Source organism: Ranitomeya imitator, chromosome 2, assembly GCF_032444005.1.
Source record: "Ranitomeya imitator isolate aRanImi1 chromosome 2, aRanImi1.pri, whole genome shotgun sequence".
In the NCBI taxonomy this organism is placed as follows: Eukaryota; Metazoa; Chordata; class Amphibia; order Anura; family Dendrobatidae; genus Ranitomeya; species Ranitomeya imitator.
In genome coordinates, this window is record NC_091283.1 from 551784391 (window position 1) to 551806069 (window position 21679).

A 21679-nucleotide genomic window follows, 5' to 3' on the forward strand; every position below is an offset into this window, starting at 1 on the left:
CTCATGTGAAGCAAGTCAGAATGGTTTTCCAGGTACTGCGTGCTAATTCCTTGTTCGTGAAGGGATCAAAGTGTCTCTTCGGTGTGCAGAAAGTTTCATTTTTGGGGTTCATCTTTTCCCCTTCTACTATCGAGATGGATCCGGTTAAGGTTCAGGCCATCCAGGATTGGACTCAGCCGACATCTCTAAAAAGTTTGCAGAAATTCCTGGGCTTTGCTAATTTTTATCGTCGCTTCATCTGTAATTTTTCTAGCATTGCCAGACCATTGACCGATTTGACCAAGAAGGGTGCTGATTTGGTTAATTGGTCTTCTGCTGCCGTGGAAGCTTTTCAGGAGTTGAAGCGTCGTTTTTGCTGTGCCCCTGTGTTGTGTCAACCTGATGTTTCTCTTCCGTTCCAGGTCGAGGTTGATGCTTCTGAGATTGGTGCAGGGGCGGTTTTGTCACAGAGAGGTTCTGGTTGCTCAGTGTTCAAACCATGTGCTTTCTTTTCCAGGAAATTTTCTGCTGCTGAGCGTAATTATGATGTGGGCAACCGAGAGTTGCTGGCCATGAAGTGGGCATTCGAGGAGTGGCGTCATTGGCTTGAGGGTGCTAAGCATCGCGTGGTGGTTTTGACTGATCATAAGAACCTTACTTATCTTGAGTCTGCCAAGCGCTTGAATCCTAGACAGGCCCGTTGGTCGTTATTTTTTGCTCGTTTTGATTTTGTGATTTCATACCTTCCGGGCTCTAAAAATGTGAAGGCGGATGCTCTGTCTAGGAGTTTTGTGCCCGACTCTCCGGGGTTATCTGAGCCGGCGAGTATCCTCAAGGAAGGAGTCATTGTGTCTGCCATCTCCCCTGATTTGCGGAGAGTGTTGCAGAAATTTCAGGCTAATAAACCTGATCGTTGTCCGGCCGAGAAACTGTTCGTCCCTGATAGGTGGACTAGTAAAGTTATCTCTGAACTTCATTGTTCGGTGCTGGCCGGTCATCCAGGAATCTTTGGTACCAGGGAGTTGGTTGCTAGATCCTTCTGGTGGCCATCTCTGTCACGGGATGTGCGTGCTTTTGTGCAGTCCTGTGGAATTTGTGCTAGGGCTAAGCCCTGCTGTTCACGTGCCAGTGGGTTGCTTTTGCCCTTGCCGGTCCCGAAGAGGCCTTGGACACATATTTCGATGGATTTCATTTCTGACCTTCCCGTTTCTCAAAAGATGTCTGTCATTTGGGTGGTCTGTGATCGCTTTTCTAAAATGGTCCATCTGGTGCCCTTGGTTAAATTGCCTTCCTCCTCTGATTTGGTGCCTTTGTTCTTCCAGCATGTGGTTCGTTTACATGGCATTCCTGAGAATATTGTTTCTGACAGAGGTTCCCAGTTTGTCTCGAGGTTCTGGCGAGCCTTTTGTGGTAGGATGGGCATTGACCGATCTTTTTCCTCGGCCTTCCATCCTCAGACTAATGGCCAGACCGAACGAACCAATCAGACCTTGGAAACATATCTGAGATGTTTTGTTTCCGCTGACCAGGATGATTGGGTGTCATTTTTGCCGTTGGCTGAGTTCGCCCTTAATAATCGGGCCAGCTCGGCTACCTTGGTCTCTCCATTTTTCTGCAATTCTGGGTTCCATCCTCGTTTCTCTTCAGGACAGGTTGAGTCTTCGGACTGTCCTGGTGTGGATTATGTGGTGGACAGGTTGCAGCAGATCTGGACTCAGGTAGTGGACAATTTGACCTTGTCCCAGGAGAAGGCTCAGCTTTTCGCTAATCGCAGACGCCGTGTGGGACCCCGACTTCGTGTTGGGGATCTGGTTTGGTTATCTTCTCGTCATATACCTATGAAGGTTTCCTCTCCTAAATTTAAACCTCGTTTTATTGGTCCGTATAGGATTTCTGAGATTCTCAATCCGGTGTCTTTTCGTCTGACCCTCCCAGACTCCTTTTCCATACATAATGTATTCCATAGGTCGTTGTTGAGGAGATACGTGGCACCTATGGTTCCATCTGTGGAGCCTCCTGCCCCTGTTTTGGTGGAGGGGGAATTGGAGTATATTGTGGAGAAGATTTTGGATTCTCGTGTCTCTAGACGGAAACTCCAGTATCTGGTCAAATGGAAGGGTTATGCTCAGGAAGATAATTCCTGGGTTTTTGCCTCTGATGTCCATGCCCCAGATCTTGTTCGTGCCTTTCATGTGGCTCATCCTGGTCGGCCTGGGGGTTCTGGTGAGGGTTCGGTGACCCCTCCTCAAGGGGGGGGTACTGTTGTGAATTCTGTGGCTGAGTTCACTTCTGTGGTCACAAGTGGTATTGCAGTCTCTGGGCTTCCTCCCTCAGGTGTTTTGGTGAGCTCGTTGGCTGCCTTGCTATTTGGCTCCACCTGAGTCTGTCTTCCTTGCTCCTTGTCAATGTTCCAGTGTTGGATCTGAGCTACTGCATCTTTCCTTGGGCCTGTTGCTCTGCTAGATAAGTGCTTCTAGTTTGTTTTCTGTTTTTTCTGTCCAGCTTGTTATTATCTTTTGCTGGAAGCTCTGAGAAGCAAAGGGGTGCACCGCCGTGCTGTTAGTTCGGCACGGTGGGTCTTTTTGCCCCTTTGCGTGGTTTTCGTTTTAGGGTTTTTGTAGACTGCATAGTTCTCTTTGCTATCCTCGCTCTGTCTAGAATATCGGGCCTCACTTTGCTGAATCTATTTCATTCCTACGTTTGTCTTTTCATCTTGCTAACAGTCATTATATGTGGGGGGCTGCCTATTCCTTTGGGGTATTTCTCTGAGGTAAGTCAGGCTTGTATTTCTATCTTCAGGCTAGTCAGCTCCTCAGGCAGTGCCGAGTTGCATAGGTAGTTGTTAGGCGCAATCCACTGCTGCTTCCAGTTGTGTGAGGATAGATCAGGTACTGCAGTCTACAGAGATTCCACGTCTCAGAGCTCGTCCTATTGTTTTTGGTTATTGCCAGATCTCTGTATGTGCGCTGATTACTGCACGCTGTGTTGCCTGATTGCCAGCCATAACAGACTTTGTCCTAAGGTAACCTCTCAATGATGCACTGCAGGAGCCATTGTCTCCTGTCAGTGTGTCATTGAAGGTCTTATAGAGCAGTGACATCACCCGATGTCACTGTTCTATAGGGGAGATCATCGTGGGACACTCGTTATTAATTGGATTACGGCGGACAGGTAGTATACGGTTTATTATTTTACATTTTTTGCAGGCGCTGAAGTATGGTAAGTATGGTTAAATGAAGAATATTAAAATACTTTTTTCCTAATGTGTGTGTGTTTTATTAACCCTTTATTACTATTGGATTAATAATGGATAGGCGTCTTTTTGACGCCTCTCCGTTATTAACCCAGCATAATGTCACCTTACAATGGCAAGGTGACATTAACCCCTTATTATTATTACTGGGGCGGCTGCGGACTGGTATTTGTAGCCTGGGCGGGGCAATATCCATGGCCCCTCTCTAGGCTACGAATATCAGCCCGCAGCTGTCTGCATAGCCTTTCTGGCTATAAAATGTAGGGGGACCCCATGTCATAGGGTGTCCCCCTATTTTAATAGCCAGTAAAGGCTATGCAGACAGCTGCGGGCTGATATTCATAACAGGCTACAAATGTTTGCCCCAGGCCGTCGGCTTTCCCCCTCTGAGGCAGAAAATTGCGCAGGAGCCCACGCCATCTTTTCTCTTTTTTTTTCCCCAATTCAACGCTCATTAAGGCCTCTTTCATGCTTGCGTCGGAACGGGTCCGTCGCTATGCGTCGGGCCGATGTACCGATGCACAATGTGAAATTTGTGCACGATGTGGGCAGCGGATGGTTTTTCAATGCACCCACTGCCCATTCTGAAGTCCGGGGAGGATGGGGCGGCGTTTCGGCCGTGCATGCGCGGTAGAAAATGGCAGACGCGACGGACAAAAAAAGTTCACGTGAACGTTTTTTCGTGCCGACGGTCCGCAAAAACACAGCGGATCCGTTGCACGATGGACGCGACGTGTTGCGATCTGTCGCTAATACAAGTCTATGGGTAAAAAACGCATACTGCGAGCACATTTGCAGGATCAATTTTTTTCCGCAGGATCCATTTTTTCCACCGGATCCATTTTTTCCGCAGGATCCGTTTTTTCCACTGGATCTCTTTTTTTTTACACAGGATCCGTTTTTTCCCCTGGATCGGTTTTCTTCCGCCGGATCCATTTTTTCCACAGGATCCGCTTTTTTCTGCCGGATCCGTTTTTTCTGCCAGATCCGTTTTTTTTCCGCAGGATCCGTTTTTTTCCGCCGGATCTGTTTTTTTCCCGCGGGATCCGTTTTTTCCACCGGATCTGTTTATTTCCACTGGATCTGTTTTTCCGCAGGATCCGTTTTATCCACCAGATCAATTTTTTCCGCAGGATCCGTTTTTTACACTGGATCCGTTTTTTCCACCTGATCCATTTTTTCTGCAGGATCCGTTTTTTCCACTGGATCTCTATTTTTTTTACACAGGATCCATTTTTTCCCCTGGATCGGTTTTCTTCCGCCGGATCCGTTTTTTTCCGCAGGATCCGCTTTTTTCTGCCGGATCCGTTTTTTTCCGCCGGATCTGTTTTTTCCCGCGGGATCCGTTTTTTCCACCGGATCAGTTTTTTTCCACCGGATCTGTTTTTCCACAGGATCCGTTTTTTCCATCAGATCCGTTTTTTTCCGAAGGATCCGTTTTTTCCACCAGACTTGTTTTTTTCCGCCGGATCTGATTTTTTCTGCAGGATTCGTTTTTTCCACCGGATCCGTTTTTTTCCAGCGGATCCTTTTTTTTCAAAACTTGTCGGATTGTGCCTGACGGCAAAAACCTGATGTGTGAAAGCAGCCAGATACTGTATATAATAGAAAGGCTGATGTTTCTAAGGCTACTTTCACAATTGCGTTTTTAGCAATCCGTCGCAATCCGTCGTTTTGGAAAAAAAACGGATCCTGCAAATGTACTCGCAGGATGCGTTTTTTACCCATAGACATGTATTAGCGACGGATCGCGACGGATGGTTACACGTCGCATCCATCGTGCAATGGATCCGTCGTGTTTTGGCAGACCGTCAGCACGAAAAAACGTTCAAGTGAACGTTTTTTTGTCCATCGCGTCTGCCATTTTCTACCGCGCATGCATGGCTGGAACTCCGCCCCCTCCTCCCCAGACTTCAGAATGGGCAGCGGATGCGTTGAAAAACTGCATCCGCTGCCCACATCGTGCACAAATTTCACATTGTGCGTTGGTACGTCGGCTCGACGCATAGCGATGGACCTGTACCGACGCAAGTATGAAAGAATTCTTAATGAGCATTAAATTAAAAAAAAAATGGTGTGGGGTCCCGTGCAATTTTCTGCGCTAGAGGGGGAAAGCCGTCAGCCAGGGGCCAATATTTGTAGCCTGCTGTGAATATCAGCCCGCAGCTGTCTGCGTAGCCTTTACTGGCTATTAAAATAGGGGGACCCCCCCAAAAAAATGACATGGGGTCCCCCTATATTTTATAGCCAGAAAGGCTATGCAGACAGCTGCAGGCTGATATTCATAGCCTAGAGAGGGGCCATGGATATTGCCCCCCTCCCCCCCAGGCTACAAATACCAATCCGCAGCCACCGCAGAAATGGCGCATCTGTAAGATGCGCCAATTCCGGCACTTAACCCCTCTCTTCCCACTCCCGTGTAGCGGTGGGATATGGGGTAATGAGGGGTTAATGTCACCATGCTATTGTAAGGGGACATTAAGCCAGGTTAATAACGGAGAGGCGTCAATAAGACACCTATCCATTATTAATCAAATAGTAATAAAAAACGCACACATTAGGAAAAAAGTATTTTAATATTCTTCATTTAACCATACTTATCATACTTCAGCGCCTGCAAAAAATGTAAAATAATAAACAGCATACTACCTGTCCACCGTAGTCCAATTAATAACGAGTGTCCCATGATGATCTCCCCTATAGAACAGTGACATTGGGTGATGTCACTGCTCTATAGGACCCTCAGTGACACACTGACAGGTGACAATGGTTCCTGCAGTGCATCACTGAGAGGTTACCCAAGGACAAAGTCTCACTTTATGGCAATTGCTGCGTGGGAAAATTTCTCACACAGCAATGCCAAAAGTGAGACTACGTAGGTGTAACAACGCTGCTGGCATCACTGCATGGCCTTCCATCCCCCACCTGCATTGCACTCAAACTCACTTTCTTCTCTGGTCCTTGTTGTGACTTCTCGCTGCCGCCAGCTCCATGCTGTGTGCCTCATGTCTGCTGTTTGCTCTGTGCATGCTTTGTCTGTGTGCATAGGTGGGCGGTGCCAGCAACTCCTGTTTCTTATAGAGACTGTGTGCACCTTGCTTAGGTGTCCCTTGCCAATCGCCATGAGGCTTCCTGTATTTAAGACATCCCCACCCATTAGTGGGGGCCTGTGTAACTTACTCCTTCAGTCAGTTCTTAGCTGCTGAAGTGCTAGGCCCTGTCTCTATGACTCTTGTGTTCCGCCACCCATGGGGGCATTGTACCCTGGTCTGTGTCTTGTGTAGCCACCCAGTGGGGCTTAGTACCCTGGCCTATGTCGTTGTGTAGCCACCCAGTGGGGCTTCGTATCTTGACCTATGTCCACCACCCAGAGGGTCGTCGTACCTTGGCTTGGGTCCATGTCTCTGTGTCGTACCCTGTGCTTGTGTCCTGACTCTGTCTTAGTCTAGTCCTGTTCCTGTGTTCGTTTATATCCTTGTCTTTATTTCCTTTCCCTGCTGTGCGTTCTCTGTGTCTTGCTTTGCTCTGCTTTCGGCTCCGCTCTCTGCGACCTTGCTTTGTTCCTTGTTCTGCTTTCTGTTACCTTGCTTTGCACTCTGTGGCTTTGCTCTCGGCTCTGCACTCTGTGTCTTGCTCTGCACTCTGACTTTGCTCTGCTTTCAGCTCTGCACTCTGTGGCTTTGCTCTCAGCTCTACACTCTGTGTCTTGCTCTGCACTCAGCTCTGCACTCTGTGGCTTAGCTCTAGCTCTGCTCTCAGTAACTTTGCTCTGCACTCTGTGGCTTTGCTCTCCTGCTCTGCTCTTTGCGGTTCTACTTCTCCTGCTCTTGGCTCCGCCTCCAGCTCTTGGCTCCGCCTCCTGGGTTTCGGCACTTGGCTGCATCTCCAGCTCTTGGCTCTGCCTCCTGCGTTTCTGCACTTGGCTCTGCCTCCAGCTCTTAGCTCCACCTCATGCCTTTCTGCACTTGTCTCCGCCTCCTGCATTTCTGCACTTGGCTCCACCTCCTGCTTTTGGCTCTGCCTCCGGCATCTCTGTTATTGGCTCTAGCTCCTGTGCTTTCGCTCTGCATCTGCTCTTGCGGTCTTCCTCTATCTTTTCTTAAGTCCTCCTGTCTGAACAGGCTCTTACCTGTTTTACATACCTGCCTGCAGACCGGTCCCTACCGGTTCTTCTGGTGTACCTACTTGGTCCGCCTGTCCTGTCAGAGAGCCAGCCGTACCTGCCTGCCTACCAGAAAGCCAGCTGTGAACGCCTGCCTGTCAGTGTCTCTGTTGTACCTGTCTGTCTGCCTGTGTCCTAGCCGTGCCCGCCTGTCTGCCAGAGTGCCAGCCGTGCCCACTTGCCTGTCTATGTTCTGTTCCCCAGTGGGATCAGCAGCCACAGCCAGACACCACCCTGGAGTGGTACCTGGTAGCTTCCTATTGCACAAGTCTGACCTCACCATTAGAGGCTCCAGCGAACACCTAGGAAGCTACTAAGTTACACCCCTTCCAGGGAAGTTTGGTCTGTGGTTCAGTGGGGCCAAACCCCCGCACTCTCGCGTCAACCAGTCTGGGCACGAGTGTGACACTAGGTACTATTTTTTACAGCGGTGGAGGAATTTGATTCCTGGAGCCCCTAGAGAGCGGTCACATCAGCTGATGCTGCTGCTCTCCACGGGAGATTGTCATGGGACACTCGTGGATTTCTGTGGACAGGGAGTATATTGGTTGTTTGTCATTTTAATCTTTTTTTACAGATGACACTGGCTACGGGGAACAAAGTGACAAGTAATGGTGAGTAGGGTTGAGCGAAACGGGTCGTTCATTTTCAAAAGTCACCGACTTTTGGCAAAGTCGGGTTTCATGAAACCCGATCCGACCCCTGTGCGGGGTCGGCCATGCGGTACGCGACTTTCGCGCCAAAGTCGCGTTTCAATGACGCGAAAAGCACCATTTCTCAGCCAATGAAGGTAAACACAGAGTGTGGGCAGCGTGATGACATAGGTCCTGGTCCCCACCATCTTAGAGAAGGGCATTGCAGTGATTGGCTTGCTGTCTGCGGCGTCACAGGGGCTATAAAGGGGCGTTACCGCCGACCGCCATGTTACTGCTGCTGATCTGAACTTAGGGAGAGGTTGCTGCCGCTTCGTCAGAAGCAGGGATAGCGTTAGGCAGGGTCCATTAACCACCAAACCGCTTGTGCTGTAGCGATTTCCACTGCCCAACACCACCTTCGGTGTGCAGGGACAGTGGAAGCTACATTTTTTTTTTTTCCCCCTCAGCGCTGTAGCTCATTGGGCTGCCCTAGAAGGCTCCCTGATAGCTGCATTGCTGTGTGTACGCCACTGTGCAAACCAACTGCTTTTTTCAAAGCACAAATCCTCTTGTTCCTTCCTTTCTGCACAGCTATCTTTTTGGTTTGTACACACTTTTTATTTAATTTGTGCATCAGTCCACTCCTTATTGCTGCCTGCCATACCTGGCTGAGATTACTGCAGGGAGATAGTAATTGAAGGACACTCCCTGTTTTTTTTTTTTTTTTTGTGGTTGATTAAGATTGACATTTCTGCTAGAGTGCCATCCCTGTCTGTGTCATCTCTCACTCAGTGGGCCATAGAAAGCCTATTTATTTTTTTGCTTGATTTGGGTTATAAAATCTACCTGAAAAAATCACTACATCAATCAGTGGGAGAAAAATATTGGCCTCAGGGCTTGTGTGCCACTCTTGACTCCTGTGTGCATCATCACTCACTCAGTGGGCCATAGAAAGCCTATTTATTTTTTTGCTTGATTTTGGTTCTAAAATCTACCTGAAAAAATCACTACATCAATCAGTGGGAGAAAAATATTGGCCTCAGGGCTTGTGTGCCACTCCTGACTCCTGTGTGCATCATCACTCACTCAGTGGGCCATAGAAAGCCCATTTTATTTTTTTTTTGCTTTATTTGGGTTCTAAATTCTACCTGAAAAAATCAATAAATCAATCAGTGGGAGATTAATATTGGCCTTTGGGCTTGTGTGCCAGTCCTAAGCGTGCCATCTCTCTCTCTCAGATAGTGGGCCATAGAAAGCCTATTTATTTTTTTTTTTTTTATTGGGTTTATAAATTTTCCCTGGAAAAAAAAAAAAGTGGGAGATTAATATTGGCCTCTGGGCTTGTGTGCCAGTCCTGAGCGTGCCATCTCTCTCACAAATAGTGGGCCATAGAAAGCCTATTTATTTATTTTTTTTTGGTTTTATAAATTCTCCCTTACAAAAAAAAAGGGAGATTAATATTGGCCTTTGGGCTTGTGTGCCAGTCCTAAGCGTGCCATCTCTCTCTGTCTCTCAGATAGTGGGCCATAGAAAGCCTATTTATTATTTTTTTTATTGGGTTTATAAATTTTCCCTGGAACAAAAAAAAAAAAGTGGGAGATAAATATTGGCCTCTGGGCTTGTGTGCCACTCCTGACTCCTGTGTGCGTCATCTCTCACTCAGTGGGCCATAGAAAGCCTTTTTTTGTTTTATTTGTTTTCTAAATTCTCCCTGAAAAAATCATTTTATTTTCTTTGGTTTCTAAATTCTTCCTGAAAAAATCATTTTATTCTATTTTTTTTTTTCCTAAAGTCTCCCTGAAAAAAAACAAAAAAAAAACAAATCAGTGGGAGATTAATATTGCCCTTTCTGCTTGTGTGCCAGTCTTGACTCCTGGGTGTGCCATCTCTCTCTCTCTCTCCAATTGTGGGCCATAGAAAGCCTATTATTTTTTTAGCTTGATTTGGGTTCCAAAATCTACCTGAAAAAATCACTACATCAATCAGTGGGAGATAAATATTGGCCTCTGGGCTTGTGTGCCACTCCTGACTCCTGTGTGCGTCATCTCTCACTCAGTGGGCCATAGAAAGCCTTTTTTTGTTTTATTTGTTTTCTAAATTCTCCCTGAAAAAATCATTTTATTTTATTTGGTTTCTAAATTCTTCCTGAAAAAATCATTTTATTCTATTTTTTTTTTCCTAAAGTCTCCCTGAAAGAAACAAAACAAAAAAAACAAATCAGTGGGAGATTAATATTGCCCTTTCTGCTTGTGTGCCAGTCTTGACTCCTGGGTGTGCCATCTCTCTCTCTCTCTCTCTCCAATTGTGGGCCATAGAAAGCCTATTATTTTTTTTAGCTTGATTTGGGTTCCAAAATCTACCTGAAAAAATCACTACATCAATCAGTGGGAGATAAATATTGGCCTCTGGGCTTGTGTGCCACTCCTGACTCCTGTGTGCGTCATCTCTCACTCAGTGGGCCATAGAAAGCCTTTTTTTGTTTTATTTGTTTTCTAAATTCTCCCTGAAAAAATCATTTTATTTTCTTTGGTTTCTAAATTCTTCCTGAAAAAATCATTTTATTCTATTTTTTTTTTCCTAAAGTCTCCCTGAAAAAAAAAAAAAAATCAAATCAGTGGGAGATTAATATTTACATTTGTGCTTCAGTGACAGTCCTGCGTGTGTGGCATCTCTCTCATTTGTTGCCACCAACAACAGAGTGTGTAACATTGTGCCTGATTTTCGTTGTGGTCTCACTCACCTGTAAAGGGGTAGCTAAATCATACTGAAGTTATAGCTCACCGTGTAATTTGTGTGACAGCAACAAATACCGTTAGTTTGTTTACGTTTTTAAAACAATGAGGAAGTATGGTGGAAGAGGTCGTGGCCGGGGGCGTTCATTGTCAGCTTTTAATGAGGGTAGTGGTAGTGGTGGAGCATCAGCTGGTCGTGGGAAAAAAAATATTGCACCTAAGTCTGGAGCTGTGGAGCCAGGTTCGTCGTCTGGCTACACAAGGCCTCGAACGCTCCCTTTTCTGGGAGTAGGAAAACCGCTTTTAAAGCCGGAGCAGCAAGAGCAAGTTTTGGCTTATCTTGCTGACTCAGCCTCTAGCTCTTTTGCCTCCTCTCGTGAAACTGGTAAATGTCAAAGCAGCGCGTCGTTAGTGGATGTTCACGGTCAGGGACAAGTCGCTTCCTTGTCCTCTTCAGCAAAAACAACAACAGAGAAGAATGCAGCAGGCGACACAACGGGTTACTCCATGGAGCTCTTTACACATACCGTCCCTGGCTTAGAAAGTGAAGCAGTTAACAGTCCATGCCCATTACAAGTTGAATCTGACATGGAGTGCACTGATGCACAGCCACAGCCAGACTACTATGCTGGTCCTTTGACTCAGACCACAACATTGCCCTCGCAGGGTGCTGATCAAGAATCAGACCCTGATGAGACTATGTTGCCCCATCACGAACGCTATGCCACCGACCGACACGGTGACACAGACGAAGTTGCACACGAGCTACAAGAAGAGGTAATAGATGACCCAGTTCTTGACCCCGATTGGCAGCCATTGGGGGAACAGGGTGCAGGCGGCAGCAGTTCTGAAGCGGAGGAGGAGGGGCCGCAGCAGGCATCAACATCGCAACAGGTTCCATCTGCCGGGCCTGTATCTTGCCCAAAACGCGTGGCAAAGCTAAAACCTGTTGGAGGACAGCGTGGCCATCCGGTTAAAGCTCAGTCTGCAATGCCTCAAAAGGTATCCGATGCTAGAAAGAGTGCAGTCTGGCATTTTTTTAAACAACATCCAATTGATCAGCGCAAAGTCATCTGTCAAAAATGTTCAACTACCTTAAGCAGAGGACAGAATCTGAAAAGTCTCAATACAAGTTGCATGCATAGACATTTAACCACCATGCATTTGCAAGCCTGGACTAACTACCAAACGTCCCTTAAGGTTGTAGCACCCTCGGCCAATTAAGCTAGTCAGCAACGCAACATCCCTTCCGGCAGTGTAGGGCCACCATTTTCCGCACCACCTGCAGTATCTGTGCAGGTTTCTTTGCCAGGCCAAAGCCGTCAGGGTCAGGGAATCACCAGTTTCGTAGTAGGAAACACTGCATCTAGGGCACCGGTGGCAACAATACCATCTCCCACCGTCTCTCAGTCTGCCATGTCCACCGGCACCCCCGCTAGTTCCACGATCTCCAGCTCTACAGTCCAGCTCACCCTACATGAGACTATGGTTAGAAAAAGGAAGTACTTAGCCTCGCATCCGCGTACACAGGGTTTGAACGCACACATAGCTAGACTAATCTCGTTAGAGATGATGCCCTACCGGTTAGTTGAAAGCGAAGCTTTCAAAGCCCTGATGGACTACGCTGTACCACGCTACGAGCTACCCAGTCGACACTTTTTTTCCAGAAAAGCCATCCCAGCCCTCCACCAGCATGTTAAAGAGCGCATCGTCCATGCACTCAGGCAATCTGTGAGCACAAAGGTGCACCTGACAACAGATGCATGGACCAGTAGGCATGGCCAGGGACGTTACGTGTCCATCACGGCACACTGGGTAAATGTGGTGGATGCAGGGTCCACAGGGGACAGCAAGTTTGGGACAGTTCTGCCTAGCCCACGGTCTAGGAAACAATTGGCTGTAGCCGTTCGCACCCCCTCCTCCTCCTCTTCGTCCTCCTGCAGAAGCGAGAGCTCGTCCACAGACCGCAGTCGCACAACCACTCCATCCGCAGCTGCCACTGTTGCACACCAGGTCTCCCATTATGGGGCAGCTACTGGCAAACGTCAGCAGGCTGTATTGGCTATGAAGTGTTTGGGCGACAACAGACACACCGCGGAAGTTCTGTCCGAGTTCTTGCAGAAAGAAACGCAGTCGTGGCTGGGCACTGTAGATCTTGAGGCAGGCAAGGTAGTGAGTGATAACGGAAGGAATTTCATGGCTGCCATCTCCCTTTCCCAACTGAAACACATTCCTTGCCTGGCTCACACCTTAAACCTGGTGGTGCAGTGCTTCCTGAAAAGTTATCCGGGGTTATCCGACCTGCTCCTCAAAGTGCGTGGACTTTGCTCACATATCCGCCGTTCGCCCGTACACTCCAGCCGTATGCAGACCTATCAGCGTTCTTTGAACCTTCCCCAGCATCGCCTAATCATAGACGTTGCAACAAGGTGGAACTCAACACTGCACATGCTTCAGAGACTGTGTGAACAGAGGCGGGCTGTTATGTTTTTGTGGGAGGATACACATACACGGGCAGGCAGTAGGATGGCAGACATGGAGTTGTCAGGTGTGCAGTGGTCGAAGATTCAAGACATGTGTCAAGTCCTTCAGTGTTTTGAGGAATGCACACGGCTGGTTAGTGCAGACAACGCCATAATAAGCATGAGCATCCCCCTAATGCGTCTGCTGATGCAAAGTTTGACGCACATAAAGGATCAGGCGTCTGCAGCTGAGGAAGAGGAAAGCCTTGATGACAGTCAGCCATTGTCTGGCCAGGGCAGTGTACAGGACGAGGTAGCGGGCGAAGAGGAGGAGGAGGACGAGGAGGATGATGGGGATGATTATATTTTTAATGAGGAAGCTTTTCCGGGGCCACTGGAAATTGGTGGCGCGGCAAGGCCGGGTTCTGGTTTTTTGAGGGACACAAGTGACGTGGATTTGCCTGAAACTGCCCCTCAACCAAGCACAACCGCAGATTTGAGAACTGGAACTTTGGCCCACATGGCGGATTATGCCTTACGTATCCTCAAAAGGGACACACGCATAACTAAAATGATGAATGATGACGATTACTGGTTGGCCTGCCTCCTTGATCCTCGCTATAAAGGCAAATTGCAAAATATAATGCCACATGAGAACTTGGAACTAATATTAGCAACCAAACAATCAACTCTTGTTGACCGTTTGCTTCTGGCATTCCCTGCACACAGCGCCCGTGATCGTTCTCACACGAGCTGCAGGGGCCAGCAGACCGCAGACAGGACAGGTACTGCAGCATCAATTCAAAGTGACAGGAGACAACATTTGTCCAGTATGGTTACAAACTATTTTTCATCCCTTATCGATGTTCTCCCTCAACCGTCATTCCCATTTGATTACTGGGCATCAAAATTAGACACCTGGCCAGAATTGGCAGAATATGCATTGCAGGAGCTTGCTTGCCCGGCAGCTAGTGTCCTATCAGAAAGAGTATTCAGTGCTGCAGGTTCAATACTAACAGAAAAAAGGACTCGTCTGGCTACCCAAAATGTAGATGATCTAACCTTCATTAAAATGAACCACAACTGGATTTCGAAATCTTTTGCCCCACCTTGCCCGGCTGACACCTAGCTTTCCTATGAAAAGGTCTTGCCTGTGGACTATTCTGAATGCCTTTTCCAATCTCGTAATTTTCTGCACCTGATTGTCCAGCATACGACATGTTTACACCTCACTAAATGGCCAAACTCCCCACACGGGGCCGTGGTATCGACACTTGGCGACAGCACCCGTGAGAATGCAGTTTGTCTGAAGAGGTGGGTGAGCCCGCTTTTGGTCGACGGCACTGCCACTGGGTCCCTCCTAGTACAATAAAGTGTCTCTGGCGGTGGTGGTGCGCACCCAACGTCAGGCACACCGTTGTAATATGAGGGGCCCTGGGCCTGTACCGCCGGCCACAAGACAGTTTCCCCCCACCCCAGCTCAAACAGTGCTCTACCACTTGCAAAATTATCTCACAGCTCCACCAATGTTTAGTCTATGCGCTGACATCCTTCAATGCCTGCCACTGACAATACCATTGTATTGACATTTTTGTTATGTTAGGCCTTTGATGCCTGTCTGTGGTCACTCCTTCCACTAGGCCTCCACTGACCACACCACTGCTGCCCGTGTACCCCTGGAACCAATTTAAAATTGCCTACAGCCATGTGTTATTATTTTAGGCCTTCGATGCCTGTCTGCGGTCACTCCTTCCACTAGGCCTCCACTGACCACACCACTGCTGCCCGTGTACCCCTGTAACCAATTTATTATTGCCTACAGCCATGTGTTATTATTTTAGGCCTTCGATGCCTGTCTGCGGTCACTCCTTCCACTAGGCCTCCACTGACCACACCACTGCTGCCCGTGTACCCCTGGAACCAATTTAAAATTGCCTACAGCCATGTGTTATTATTTTAGGCCTTCGATGCCTGTCTGCGGTCACTCCTTCCACTAGGCCTCCACTGACCACACCACTGCTGCCCGTGTACCCCTGGAACCAATTTAAAATTGCCTACAGCCATGTGTTATTATTTTAGGCCTTCGATGCCTGTCTGCGGTCACTCCTTCCACTAGGCCTCCACTGACCACACCACTGCTGCCCGTGTACCCCTGGAACCAATTTAAAATTGCCTACAGCCATGTGTTATTATTTTAGGCCTTCGATGCCTGTCTGCGGTCACTCCTTCCACTAGGCCTCCACTGACCACACCACTGCTGCCCGTGTACCCCTGGAACCAATTTAAAATTGCCTACAGCCATGTGTTATTATTTTAGGCCTTCGATGCCTGTCTGCGGTCACTCCTTCCACTAGGCCTCCACTGACCACACCACTGCTGCCCGTGTACCCCTGGAACCAATTTAAAATTGCCTACAGCCATGTGTTATTATTTTAGGCCTTTGATGCCTGTCTGCGGTCACTCCTTCCACTAGGCCTCCACTGACCACACCACTGCTGCCCGTGTACCCCTGGAACCAATTTAAAATTGCCTACAGCCATGTGTTATTATTTTAGGCCTTCGATGCCTGTCTGCGGTCCATTCTTTCAACTACTACTACACTGACCAGGGCACTGCTGCCCGTGTACCCCTGGAACCAATTTAAAATTGCCTACAGCCATGTGTTATTATTTTAGGCCTTCGATGCCTGTCTGTGGTCACTCCTTCCACTAGGCCTCCACTGACCACACCACTGCTGCCCGTGTACCCCTGGAACCAATTTAAAATTGCCTACAGCCATGTGTTATTATTTTAGGCCTTCGATGCCTGTCTGCGGTCACTCCTTCCACTAGGCCTCCACTGACCACACCACTGCTGCCCGTGTACCCCTGGAACCAATTTAAAATTGCCTACAGCCAGCCCAATTTTTTTATTTTAGGCCTTCGATGCCTGTCTGCGGTCCATTCTTTCAACTACTACTACACTGACCAGGGCACTGCTGCCCGTGTACCCCTGGAACCAATTTAAAATTGCCTACAGCCATGTGTTATTATTTTAGGCCTTCGATGCCTGTCTGTGGTCACTCCTTCCACTAGGCCTCCACTGACCACACCACTGCTGCCCGTGTACCCCTGGAACCAATTTAAAATTGCCTACAGCCATGTGTTATTATTTTAGGCCTTCGATGCCTGTCTGCGGTCACTCCTTCCACTAGGCCTCCACTGACCACACCACTGCTGCCCGTGTACCCCTGGAACCAATTTAAAATTGCCTACAGCCATGTGTTATTATTTTAGGCCTTCGATGCCTGTCTGCGGTCACTCCTTCCACTAGGCCTCCACTGACCACACCACTGCTGCCCGTGTACCCCTGGAACCAATTTAAAATTGCCTACAGCCATGTGTTATTATTTTAGGCCTTCGATGCCTGTCTGCGGTCACTCCTTCCACTAGGCCTCCACTGACCACACCACTGCTGCCCGTGTACCCCTGGAACCAATTTAAAATTGCCTACAGCCATGTGTTATTATTTTAGGCCTTCGATGCCTGTCTGCGGTCACTCCTTCCACTAGGCCTCCACTGACCACACCACTGCTGCCCGTGTACCCCTGGAACCAATTTAAAATTGCCTACAGCCATGTGTTATTATTTTAGGCCTTCGATGCCTGTCTGCGGTCACTCCTTCCACTAGGCCTCCACTGACCACACCACTGCTGCCCGTGTACCCCTGGAACCAATTTAAAATTGCCTACAGCCATGTGTTATTATTTTAGGCCTTCGATGCCTGTCTGCGGTCACTCCTTCCACTAGGCCTCCACTGACCACACCACTGCTGCCCGTGTACCCCTGGAACCAATTTAAAATTGCCTACAGCCATGTGTTATTATTTTAGGCCTTCGATGCCTGTCTGCGGTCACTCCTTCCACTAGGCCTCCACTGACCACACCACTGCTGCCCGTGTACCCCTGGAACCAATTTAAAATTGCCTACAGCCATGTGTTATTATTTTAGGCCTTCGATGCCTGTCTGCGGTCACTCCTTCCAGTAGGCCTCCACTGACCACACCACTGCTGCCCGTGTACCCCTGGAACCAATTTAAAATTGCCTACAGCCATGTGTTATTATTTTAGGCCTTCGATGCCTGTCTGCGGTCACTCCTTCCACTAGGCCTCCACTGACCACACCACTGCTGCCCGTGTACCCCTGGAACCAATTTAAAATTGCCTACAGCCATGTGTTATTATTTTAGGCCTTCGATGCCTGTCTGCGGTCACTCCTTCCAGTAGGCCTCCACTGACCACACCACTGCTGCCCGTGTACCCCTGGAACCAATTTAAAATTGCCTACAGCCATGTGTTATTATTTTAGGCCTTCGATGCCTGTCTGCGGTCACTCCTTCCACTAGGCCTCCACTGACCACACCACTGCTGCCCGTGTACCCCTGGAACCAATTTAAAATTGCCTACAGCCATGTGTTATTATTTTAGGCCTTCGATGCCTGTCTGCGGTCACTCCTTCCACTAGGCCTCCACTGACCACACCACTGCTGCCCGTGTACCCCTGGAACCAATTTAAAATTGCCTACAGCCATGTGTTATTATTTTAGGCCTTCGATGCCTGTCTGCGGTCACTCCTTCCACTAGGCCTCCACTGACCACACCACTGCTGCCCGTGTACCCCTGGAACCAATTTAAAATTGCCTACAGCCATGTGTTATTATTTTAGGCCTTCGATGCCTGTCTGCGGTCACTCCTTCCACTAGGCCTCCACTGACCACACCACTGCTGCCCGTGTACCCCTGGAACCAATTTAAAATTGCCTACAGCCATGTGTTATTATTTTAGGCCTTCGATGCCTGTCTGCGGTCACTCCTTCCACTAGGCCTCCACTGACCACACCACTGCTGCCCGTGTACCCCTGGAACCAATTTAAAATTGCCTACAGCCATGTGTTATTATTTTAGGCCTTCGATGCCTGTCTGCGGTCACTCCTTCCACTAGGCCTCCACTGACCACACCACTGCTGCCCGTGTACCCCTGGAACCAATTTAAAATTGCCTACAGCCATGTGTTATTATTTTAGGCCTTCGATGCCTGTCTGCGGTCACTCCTTCCACTAGGCCTCCACTGACCACACCACTGCTGCCCGTGTACCCCTGGAACCAATTTAAAATTGCCTACAGCCATGTGTTATTATTTTAGGCCTTCGATGCCTGTCTGCGGTCACTCCTTCCACTAGGCCTCCACTGACCACACCACTGCTGCCCGTGTACCCCTGGAACCAATTTAAAATTGCCTACAGCCATGTGTTATTATTTTAGGCCTTTGATGCCTGTCTGCGGTCACTCCTTCCACTAGGCCTCCACTGACCACACCACTGCTGCCCGTGTACCCCTGGAATCAATTTAAAATTGCCTACAGCCAGCCCAATTTTTTTATTTTAGGCCTTCAATGCCTGTCTGCGGTCCATTCTTTCAACTACTACTACACTGACCAGGGCACTGCTGCCCGTGTACCCCTGGAACCAATTTAAAATTGCCTACAGCCATGTGTTATTATTTTAGGCCTTCGATGCCTGTCTGTGGTCACTCCTTCCACTAGGCCTCCACTGACCACACCACTGCTGCCCGTGTACCCCTGGAACCAATTTAAAATTGCCTACAGCCATGTGTTATTATTTTAGGCCTTCGATGCCTGTCTGCGGTCACTCCTTCCACTAGGCCTCCACTGACCACACCACTGCTGCCCGTGTACCCCTGGAACCAATTTAAAATTGCCTACAGCCAGCCCAATTTTTTTATTTTAGGCCTTCGATGCCTGTCTGCGGTCCATTCTTTCAACTACTACTACACTGACCAGGGCACTGCTGCCCGTGTACCCCTGGAACCAATTTAAAATTGCCTACAGCCATGTGTTATTATTTTAGGCCTTCGATGCCTGTCTGTGGTCACTCCTTCCACTAGGCCTCCACTGACCACACCACTGCTGCCCGTGTACCCCTGGAACCAATTTAAAATTGCCTACAGCCATGTGTTATTATTTTAGGCCTTCGATGCCTGTCTGCGGTCACTCCTTCCACTAGGCCTCCACTGACCACACCACTGCTGCCCGTGTACCCCTGGAACCAATTTAAAATTGCCTACAGCCATGTGTTATTATTTTAGGCCTTCGATGCCTGTCTGCGGTCACTCCTTCCACTAGGCCTCCACTGACCACACCACTGCTGCCCGTGTACCCCTGGAACCAATTTAAAATTGCCTACAGCCATGTGTTATTATTTTAGGCCTTCGATGCCTGTCTGCGGTCACTCCTTCCACTAGGCCTCCACTGACCACACCACTGCTGCCCGTGTACCCCTGGAACCAATTTAAAATTGCCTACAGCCATGTGTTATTATTTTAGGCCTTCGATGCCTGTCTGCGGTCACTCCTTCCACTAGGCCTCCACTGACCACACCACTGCTGCCCGTGTACCCCTGGAACCAATTTAAAATTGCCTACAGCCATGTGTTATTATTTTAGGCCTTCGATGCCTGTCTGCGGTCACTCCTTCCACTAGGCCTCCACTGACCACACCACTGCTGCCCGTGTACCCCTGGAACCAATTTAAAATTGCCTACAGCCATGTGTTATTATTTTAGGCCTTCGATGCCTGTCTGCGGTCACTCCTTCCACTAGGCCTCCACTGACCATACCACTGCTGCCCGTGTACCCCTGGAACCAATTTAAAATTGCCTACAGCCATGTGTTATTATTTTAGGCCTTCGATGCCTGTCTGCGGTCACTCCTTCCAGTAGGCCTCCACTGACCACACCACTGCTGCCCGTGTACCCCTGGAACCAATTTAAAATTGCCTACAGCCATGTGTTATTATTTTAGGCCTTCGATGCCTGTCTGCGGTCACTCCTTCCACTAGGCCTCCACTGACCACACCACTGCTGCCCGTGTACCCCTGGAACCAATTTAAAATTGCCTACAGCCATGTGTTATTATTTTAGGCCTTCGATGCCTGTCTGCGGTCACTCCTTCCAGTAGGCCTCCACTGACCACACCACTGCTTCCCGTGTACCCCTGGAACCAATTTAAAATTGCCTACAGCCATGTGTTATTATTTTAGGCCTTCGATGCCTGTCTGCGGTCACTCCTTCCACTAGGCCTCCACTGACCACACCACTGCTGCCCGTGTACCCCTGGAACCAATTTAAAATTGCCTACAGCCATGTGTTATTATTTTAGGCCTTCGATGCCTGTCTGCGGTCACTCCTTCCACTAGGCCTCCACTGACCACACCACTGCTGCCCGTGTACCCCTGGAACCAATTTAAAATTGCCTACAGCCATGTGTTATTATTTTAGGCCTTCGATGCCTGTCTGCGGTCACTCCTTCCACTAGGCCTCCACTGACCACACCACTGCTGCCCGTGTACCCCTGGAACCAATTTAAAATTGCCTACAGCCATGTGTTATTATTTTAGGCCTTCGATGCCTGTCTGCGGTCACTCCTTCCACTAGGCCTCCACTGACCACACCACTGCTGCCCGTGTACGCCTGGAACCAATTTAAAATTGCCTACAGCCATGTGTTATTATTTTAGGCCTTCGATGCCTGTCTGCGGTCACTCCTTCCACTAGGCCTCCACTGACCACACCACTGCTGCCCGTGTACCCCTGGAACCAACATCAGAAAATATAAAAATAAGTATTTTGCTTATAAAAAAGAAAATACTGGAGAGATATCAAATGCAGACATTTTAACATTAAAAACAAACACATACAACAAAAATCTGGTACAGTACTAAAAATGGCCACCAGCTACAATAACTTTCTCCTGCAAGTAGTTAACTGAAAGGTTTTTTCAATTTTAAACACAGATATGGCATCCACCGAGTGTTGTCCTGTCGCGTCTTCTTTATATTATTGCCAAGAAGATGCAAAACAATGAAAATAATAAAATCATTATTTACCAAAAAAATAGAGTAAGTGAAAACCACATTGCAAATAAACATTCATTACAAATAAAGAAGCAGGGCGCGTCCGAGGGTGAGTATATACCTAATAAGAATATAATCACCCTCGGACGCGCCCTGCTTCTTTCCGACATCCTTCCTTCCTAAGAATCAGCCCTTCCGTGGTGTAGAGAGAGGGTTTGTTACACTCCAAGGTGTTCCCCAGGTTGCCTTTCCTGAGCTTCGATCTTCCGGCTCTCGTTTAGTAGTTGTTGGAAACTACGCTGCATTGGGCCTACAAATTGGGTATGGGGTGTAGAGAGATGGTGTGTTCCACTCCAAGGTGTTCCCCAGGTTGCCTTTCCTGAGCTTCGATCTTCATGCTCTCGTTTAGTAGTTGTTGGAAACTACGCTGCATTAGGCCTACAAATTGGGTATGGGGTGTAGAGAGATGGTGTGTTCCACTGTAGAGAGATGGTGTGTTCCACTCCAAGGTGTTCCCCAGGTTTCCTCGCCAATGCTTCAATCATCATGCT